Source organism: Sceloporus undulatus, chromosome 1 (genome assembly GCF_019175285.1).
Source record: "Sceloporus undulatus isolate JIND9_A2432 ecotype Alabama chromosome 1, SceUnd_v1.1, whole genome shotgun sequence".
Taxonomy (NCBI): domain Eukaryota; kingdom Metazoa; phylum Chordata; class Lepidosauria; order Squamata; family Phrynosomatidae; genus Sceloporus; species Sceloporus undulatus.
This window is the reverse complement of record NC_056522.1, coordinates 250,345,707-250,355,681: the sequence shown is the minus strand read 5'-3', so window position 1 is coordinate 250,355,681 and position 9,975 is coordinate 250,345,707.

The window sequence follows — 9,975 nt, the reverse complement described above, 5'->3', positions numbered from 1 at the left end:
CTTCAAATATTTAAACAGGGCTATCATATCACTTCTTAACCTTCTCTTCTCCAGGCTAAACATACCCAGCTCCATAAGTCGTTCCTCATAGGGCATGGTTTCCAGAGTCTTCACCATTGTAGTCACCCTCCTTTGGACACACTCCAGTTTCTCAACATCCTTTTTGAATTTTGGTGTGAGGACCTGGACTCAATATTCCAGGTGGGGCCTGACCAAAGCAGAATAAAGTGGCACTATTACTTCCCTTGATCGAGACTCTATACTTCTATTGATGCAGCCTAAAATTACATTGGCCTTTTTAGCTGCTGTAGAATATCAGTGTGAGATTTGGAAGGCAAGCAATACTCATATGTGAGCTGCTGTAAGAGGGAATCTGGAAAAGCAATTTGTTCATTGCTCAGTCTATGGCTGATTGGATGGGAGACTGCCTAACAATCATATGCAAACTGCACAGAGCTCCCTGAAGGAAGAGTCAAGTATAACTGTGACACATGGCCATATTCCAGCCCTGCGCACCCACTAGTATGATCAGAAAGTATGAATACATGTACACGCACAGACAGACGGATAGACAGACAGATGTACCCTTCTAACTTGCATTGTTGAGTATCATATCATAGCATGCAGTATCAGTCTACTTCTTAAAGTAGTTAAAAGTACACATTTACACTGAAGAGCTTAAATATATTAGAAAATAAAACAAGCCAATGAAGGTGAGAAGATAATAGAAATAGCTGTACTGAAAGGGTACGTGTGTGCACACTAGCACATGTACACACACATCTCATCCAGCCGGATTACAAGTTATGCATATGATTTGCACAGCCTGACTACAAGTTACTTATATGACTTCAACATATGAATGCAGTCTACAGTCAAACAACAGATCATTTTCATTTTATAATGAAACAATATTTTGTGTATGGGTTCAGGTCTTAATCAGCTAAAGAATCAAGTAGAGCAATAGCCACAGAAAATAATACTCCTCTGAACTGAACTCATATTGTTCAATATTGGTTGGAGAGGAAAACAAATGAAGACCTCAGGCCAAGAAAAGAGGAGACAACAACTCACTCTTCAATGTACATTATTTCACTTGAAGTTATTCTTTGCATTTTGTATCTACCTAGAGATATTTTGTCTTTCTGCCTTCTTTTTAATAACAGAACGAAGGACAACTGAAGCTGCCACCATCCAGGTGAAGTCAAATGGTTTGGATGTTCAATAATGAGGATGAATTTGAAGCTAGTTTTGCTTTCCTGTGACCAGAACCAAGACTATCTTATATTCCACTTCCCCAGACCGGAAATCCACACTACACAATTCCAGCAGTTTGGTACCACTTTAAGTGCCATGGCTCCACCCTACAGAAACTTGTGATTTATAGTTTGATGAGGTACTTAGAATTCTATAGTGCACTCCCCAGAACTGCAACATTAGCACTGTAGAGCTCTTGAGCACAGAAAATTCTAAATACTGTATATCATGCAAGGGCCATCTAGTTCTCCATTCTTTTTCTCACTGCAGTCAGCTAGATGCCTATGGGCAGTCCAGAGGGAGGGCAGGGAAGGAATAGCTCTCCTTCAGTGTTGCTCCCCATGGGTTAAAGAACTTATTAGACACCATCACAGCTAATACATAGCTTCTGATAGACTTATCCTTCATGAGTGGCACTAATTCTCTTCTGTATCATTTTTACTGAATTACCTTAAAATAAATTTCCTCTTTCCCTAAGTCATTCAAAGGAGTTTTTGCTATATATAATTATATCTAAAAATTGATTCATCGGGTTAGTTGATCATTTGGGATACTGCTGTATGTCCTTTCCATCAGTTAAACTCATATCCTTCCTTGAGGAAACTCGTCAAAATGAACCTGGAGCCACCTTTTATCCTAAGGAAACATTTTTACTCCCGAGAACATCTAGACAAAAGTGAATTCCATGACTAAAGATAGGCATGTGTCTTTTTCTAATTCTCAGTTCTGTTTTACCTACAGGGCAATAGTTCAGGGCAACACAGATTACTATGAGAGGCCTTTAATCTCTTTTAGTGATCTAGAGATCCCTGATAAAACAAAATAGCACATAAGCAATAAACGGGCCGTCTTGAACAGCACAACAGCTGATTCACAGAAAGCACTGGATTTTCTCCCCAGACTTCCCAGAGACTTTCTAATCAGTGATCCTAAGATGAAGATGGGTATGGGCAGAAGAAACAATTGGCAGTGCTATGAACAGAGAGGTTCCAAGTTCATTCTATTGTAAACAACCCACTGTGGGGCTCTGGTCAGGTCCCAGCTAAACCCACTACTCCAGTGTCACAGATAATTGTTGTTTTCTCAGGAATAATACTGGCTGAAAACCAGCCATCGTTTTTTTTAGTCCCTCTCAGTTTCTCTTGCCTAGGGTTACCATACTTCTGGTTTGGTCAGGTTTTATCCAGATTCTAGACATGGGACTTAATGTTTGTTTGGGACCTCATCTGTCCCAGATTCCAAACTTTGATTTTAAAACAAAAAATGGGGCATATTGCACAATAAGGCACATTATGAGGGTGCAAGATGAGGCAAGGGAGGGAACAGGGTGAAAAAGAGCAGTGGTGGGAGAGGTAGTGTGTGAGAAGCAAGAGAGGGTGCATCTTAAAGACATGAAAAGGAGATGAAGACAAGGGAGAGTGAGCAGTATGAGTAACTGTATTTAAGAAGCAAAGTAGAAGCATATTTAGAAACATTTATAAATGTTTCACCAAGAGAATAAATGTTTGATTTCTTGTAATATAGTACAGTGGGTCCTTCATATCCACTGGGGTTTGGTTCCAGGACTCCCCATGGATAACAAAACCCGTGGATGCTCACGTCCAATGAAATACAATGGCATAGCAAAATGGTGTCCCTTACATAAAATGGCAAAATCAAGGTTTGCTATTTGGAGTTTATACTTTCCTTGAATATTTTCAAGCCATGGGTGCTTGAATCCATGGATAAAAAATCTGTGGATAAAGAGGGCTGTAATTAACAACAAACCTATGAGCTGTCACATCAACTTCAACTTACTGTGACTCAGGTCTAATCTGCACTGCTGAAATAACGGAAATTGATACTGCTTTAACTGCCATGGCTCAATGCTATGGAATTCTGGGATGTGAAATATTTAGCCTTCCCTGTCAGAAAGCTCTACAAATCCCAGAATTCCATAGCATTGAGCCATGGCAGTTAAAGCAGTGCCAAACTGTATTATTCCTGTAGTGCAGAAGGAGCAAAAATGCATGAGATACCTTCAAGAGACTTTTTTAGTAACAGCCCTGCTATGGTTTTGCAAATTCAAGGCTTCCTTTATTGCACCTATCCACCTATAATGGTTCTTGTTTCCCTACAGCCTTCAAGCTTTTCAAGCATTTTCTTCTTTTCCAGTGAGCCATGTTGTCTCGCACTATATTCAAGGTACAATAGCCTCAGATCAATCATTTTGCCTTCTAGGAGGAAGTCAAGCTTGATTTGCTTTCAGATCCATCTATTTTAGTTTTTTTGGCAGTCCATGCATCTGTAGCACTCTCCTCCAGTACTACATTTCAGAGAAGTTTATCTTCAGTCCTGCTAGCTTTCTTCACTGTTCAGTTTTAACAACCAGACAAAGAGGTCAGAAATACTATGGCATGGATGATTTTAACTTTCATATTCAGTGATTACACTTAAGGATCTTCTCTAGTTCCTCCATAATTGCCCTTCAAAGTTTGAGTCTTCTTCTGATGTCTTGACTACAGTCTCTATCTTGATTTAAGACTACGTCAAGATAAAGAAAAGCTGTTTAGAAAATTTTAGATTTTAGATTTTTGTGATTCATGCTTCTTACATTTCATGTTTCTACTATGTGCATTGCTGAGCTTCAAATGTTCCTTTCACATTTCACCAGGACAGCAGTTGAGTCTCCATTTAGCTTGTGTTCTGTTGTGTCATTTGACACAGCACTATTTGTACCTGTCCTTTGCTCTTCCTTAGAAGCAAGCTGAGTACCTTTTTCTTCCAGCTCTATCTCTTGCTTCACTTTGGATGTTGGTGATGATGATAATTTTATTCATTTGTGTCCCACCTTTCTTGTGAAAAGAGGACTCAAAGTGACTAACAACATATTTAAAACAATAAAAATTGAAAACAATACAAAAGCATTAAAATTATAAATATAAGTTTTAAAAATCAATTAAACCATGGAGTTAGAACATTAAACATTAAAATATTAAAAGACATTAGCAGCCCATACAGAGTGGTGTTATACTCTGGCCTAAGGGCAGACTGAGGGCTAAGTACCCACATAACGCATGCCCCGACACTGCCCTGATGCCACTGTCATGCCGTGCACCCAACTGCATGGTAGATGGCTTAACAGTGCTCCTTTGGCACTGCATCCAGATGACACAGTGCCAAAAGGAGCACCATGGTGGCAAAGGCACCCTTTCTGCTTTTTGTGGCTCCTTTTTGTACTGCGGAAATACAAGATTGAGGCCATGGCATGTAGTTGCCATGGCCCTGGTCCGGCACTGAAAGAGGTGGCTGCAGGCTGCCCCTTGCGGTCTGTTTAGTCCCTAGAAGACTATATTTCAACCTTAAAAACAAAATTGCACATCATTAAAAGCCCAATCATAGTTAGTTGTTAAAAGCCTGGTGGTACAGTAATGTTTTGAGAAGCCATTGGAAGAAGTGCAAGGATGGGGCGTTCCAAAGGGAGTTCCAGAGTTTGGGAGCAGCCCCCAAGAGGACCCTCTCCCTTGTTCCTACCAAACAAACCTGTGAAGGTGGTGGGACTTCACCAGATGATCTTAAAAGTCTAATGGGCTCATAAAGGGAGATATGGTCCTTCACAATACCTGGACCCAAGCTGTATAGACTTTATAGGTCATCACGAACACTTTGAATTGTGTGCAGAAATGGACTGGTAGCCAATGGAGCTGTTGCAACAAAGGAATTGTGTGCTCCTTCTAACCAGATCCAGTTAACAACTTGGTTGCAGTTCTTTAGACCAACTGAAGTTTCTGAGCACATTTCAAAGGGAGCTCCATGTAGAGTTCAAACAGGATGTAATGAAGGCATGCACTGCCATGGCCAGATCCAACTTGTCTAGGAACAGGTGCATTTGGTATACTAGCTTTAATTGGGCAAAAGAACTGTGCTGAAACCTTGGTTTCCAGGTTCAGAGATGAATCCAGGAGTACCCCCAAACTGTGATCCTTTGCTTACAAGGGGAATGCAGCCTCTACTAACAGGCTGGATCCCTATACCCAGATCTGTGTCTTTCAAGTGCACAAGAGGACCTCTCTTTTGTCTGGATTAATCTTCAATTTGTTTGCCCTCATCCCATCCAGGCACTGTTTTAGCAAAGGAACATATTCCTTGGAATTTAGATGGAAAGGAGTAATAGAAAGAGGTATCGTCAACATGATGCTGACCCCAAAACTCTAGACAACCTCTCCCAATGGATTCATATAGATATTAAATAGCATAGGGGACAAGACTGAATCCTGAAGTGCTCCACAGGCCAATAGCCTAGGGGACCTGAGCAGGAATCGCCCAGTGGAGGGAGAGGAATTGATTTTTCTCATCAGACTCTTGTAAAGGTAAAGAAGTGATTTACCAATGTCTCTTTCTCTGTACTATTAACAAGAATTTGCTAAACTGCCACTGCTGGTGTTTCTAAGAGGTCCCCTTCTAGCGTCACCTCCCACTACTGCTACTTCCCAATAGCTTCACTTCACTATTAGTTTCATTGCCTTCATAATTTGAACCAATTAGAACTGCTTTTCTCTTCTTTTCTTTTCTCATTTCTTCTACTGATGCACTAGTTATTCCCTGAAAAGGAAGGATGAATTTTAATCTGGTGTCTCCACTTTGAGCTTTCTAGGAGTCTGGGCTCTTGATAGAATCTATCCTCCTGGTGATATCAGCTTCTCGGATACAGTCAAACTTCAGTACCATATTAGGGTGGGCATCCAAAAGAGACAAAATTATTGAGTGATATAATCTTTAATAAAATTATTAATAAGGAGATTTCCCCCTTCATATTTGTAATTTTAAAAGAATTTGCATTCAAGGAATTTTCAATTGGGGGGAAGACAGAAAAAGAGAAAAGAAAAGACTACTGTTCTTCAGGCTGTCCTTGTTTTTCTGTCCTTCCCTCTCCCCCCCCCCATACTTTTTGGAATCACCCCCACTGCTGCTCCAGAAACCCCAATACTGTTAGCCTCCTTGCTGGATAACAGCTAGGATCACCTGAGGATACTACCTGGTCAGGCCCAGAGCCCTCCCTGCCAGTGGGTGACCACAACAGCTTCTTTGAAAAGAGCAGATGTTTTGGGGGATCCTAAACACACACATCAACATCCATTCAGATATGAAGGCAAGTTCTTTGATCTGCCTCCAAGCTTTAATGAGATAATTGGTTCCAAGTGAAGATATCCCCTTCCTGCTGCTGTTTACTAAAGCCAAAGTGCTGACTTTACAGTCACTCTAGCAACAAGTTGATTTCCCTAGCATCATTTTCCTTAAACTCTTTTTCCTTACAATAGTTCTTCTGCCAAGCGCTAAGCTGCATAACAGCATGATAGGAGGTGTGTGAAGAACACATATTCATCCTCTCACAGGCTCCCATAACAGGGTTATGTTCATGTCATTGTGTATGTTCTGGTATTCTCTAGATATGGATATGTGATTCTGTTCGGAGCTTGGATAAGTTTCTTTGTTGGAAATAGAAATCCCAGAATCACCCAGCTAGTACAACCAGCATGTCCTAAAAGGAACTTTTCTGAGTTATGTTCTTTTATTCTGTGAATACACACTCATAGTATGTAATATTTCTGTTCATCATTGAGTGAAGGACTTGGACTTGGATGGGAGACTGCCAATGAACACCAGGTGCTATACAGTATTTCAGAGGAAGGATCTGCAAAACCACCTCTGAGGATTCCTTGTCAAGAAAACCTTATGAAGTTCATGGATTGCCATACATTGACAGGTGAATTGAAGGAACACACACAAAGACATAAGTCTAGCCAACCTTGTTTAATTTACAGCCGTGTTTAATTTCAGGCTCTTGTGTTCATCTTATTTCATTATCTGGTTGTGAAGTTCCTGTAATATTGCTCATTTTTTATACTGATGGTTGCACTACAATTAATTTTAACTTTAAAAATGGTTAAATTTGTTATTTTTGAATGTTAAATTTAAAATAGGTACCACTGCAAACTTCAAAAGGCACATTGCTCCTTCTGGAGGCTTCCAGAAGAGGCAATTCACTCCAACCCTTGGGTAGGTGGAGAGGGGGAGAAAACAGCACTCTGTGGAGTCCAGATGGGTCAAGGGCTATAAAAACAGCATGGAGGACCAGATCCAGCCCCAAGAAATATGCTTTGCCTACCTTTGCCCTAAGGGAAAACTATCTGCTAGGGTAAAGTTTTAGTACATGTACCTGCCATTCTTTTGTATCAGTTGCAGTTTCCCGTGGTGGTTAAAAAAATAATTATCCTGAAAAGAAAATGCATGCATCTGTATAAAACAAGTAGTTTGGGTGGAAACTGAAGGATATATTTTGAGATAACATACTAATAGATTTAAGGAGTCTGAAGAGTGATTTTGAAGTTTTAGCAAAAACAAAACAAAACTGCCAATCAGTTTTTCCAAACCAAAGGTTGCAGCATTACATGGATGCCTTCTGACCACACCTCCAGGTCAGATGGATTATTAATGGGCATGTCATTGAACAGGTCAACATTTCACACCACCAGCTTTTTTTTGTGATCTGGGCACGGGCTGAGATCAGGCTGGGACCGTGTCTTATTGCACAGTTCCATGTCAAGATAATTCCCATCCCATCCTTCTCCTGTTCCTGGCTAAAAATGCTTCTTCTCTATCAATGGGAGGTGTTCCAACTGGGGATGAGATGGTAATGATCTGGACACGGAGCTGTGCAATAGCACATGTTCCCTGCCCGGTTTCAGCTTGTGCCCAGATCGGGAAAAAGGGAATGCGATAATTTGGCATATTTGGAGATATTTTCTCAAGAAAAATGCTTCTGGCTACCTCAGATTACAGTTACTAAAGACAAAAGGTTAAGGAACATCTTGAGTAATGCTGAACTTTACCTGGGGCATAGGTGGAAACTTAGTAGCTCCAGCACTCAGAATATTCACAGAACAGATGACCTTACAGCCCTTACATGAAACTAAGATAAGTGATCATCAGTATCTTTAAAATTGCCTTTTAAGATCTCTGTTTTCAGGCACTCCGGTAGCCCACGTGAACGGTGAAATAGGCTTTAATATATATATTGTGGTATGTGCTCTTAAATCCCTCATTCTGTATTGACTTAAGCCTTTGCCTTATGAGCAATTCTGAACATCCTGAAAAGTACTTCCTTTTACACATACACATATGAACTAGTTCAAAGATATAGCTATGTTAGTCTGTAGAATAAGTATGTAGAGAGATCTTGTAGCACCTTTGAGACTAACCAAAGAAAGAAATTGGCAGCATGAGCTTTCATAGACTTAAGTCTACGAAAGCTCATGCTGCCATCTTCTTTCTTTGGTTAGTCTCAAAGATGCTACAAGATCTCTCTACATACATATGAACCAACTGCACCAATGTGCACATTTAGATCACCATTGTAACCTTAATTTATGTACTTGGGGGCTGTACAGACTGGCATCTTTGCCTGGCCTGGGGGCAGTCAGGGTGTGGCGTCTACACAATACATGCCCCAACTCCACCCCCAGACCAGTGTGACACTGTGTGCTGCACCAAACAGTGTGTGACATCACGGTGCTCTTCTGGCACTGCATCTATATGACACAGCACCAAAAAACATGGTGTCATGGCTATGGTACCCTTTCCATGGTGCAGAAAGGACACACTTTTTGCAGTTCCTTTTTGCACAGTGGAAAGGTGAGATCAGGGCCACAGCATGTGGTTGCTACAGCCCCGATCTGGCTCTGTAAGGGTTGGCTGCAGCCACTCTTTAGGGGCAGTCTGTACAGCCCCTTACTTAGGGGGAAAAGTTCAAATAAGGATATGGCAAAATTTGATGAAAATGCTTTCTCACACTGCATTGGTGATAACAGGACTCAATGCTGTGAAACCTTCCTTTCCAGATTTTTCTTCTTTAGAGCTTTTACAACTCCAAGATTGTCAGTCAATGTTCTTTGGGTACTTGGAGAGACTACCAGTTATGCTGTGTCAGGAAAATAAGCTAATTTTCAGGCAAATAAGCTAATTTTCATTGTATTTTGAGATGTTCCATTCATGCCTTCACGAGATTCAAAATTTTGTCCCAATGGTTAGAATTAAAAAAAAATATCATTTACTGGAAGTTCAAATATGCATCATCCATCATATTGTTTCATTTGCTATAGCAGCACAGAAACCTAAATATTGAGAAGTCCCATGAAGACGTGATATTTTGACTGTTAAATCTGTATGTTACCATTTGCACTAATATTGTTTTATGCTCTTGTTTTATGTTTTTAACAACTTATGGTTAGAAAAACAAATAAGCCTGTTTTCAGGGTGACACAAAGAAAGACACTATAACTATCCAGGGTCATCTTTGACATAATTCTAAGTTTTTAAAAACAAGCTACCCAGTGTGGTGCCATCAGCATAGGACTCTGGGGGCAGAAATCCTGGGATGCACTTGACAGACTCATGAGGAAGGCCTTCAAATGCAGCTCGGATGGTCTATCACATTTTGAAGTAATATAAACAAGCATCTAAAAAGATGCTCTGTAAGACTTAATGATCTAAACACCACCCTCAAAGGTCAACATTATCTAATGGCATTACTGATACCAATAAGAAACTGCCTTCAAGAGCTAGGGAAAGTGCTTTTGCTTAGGGTGGGGTATGATAGTGGAATAAATCCTGCATCTGGAGTAAGAGGATTGGTTTGGGACCTTAGCTGCAGTGGCTAAAAGAGATGGACTGGAACAGTCA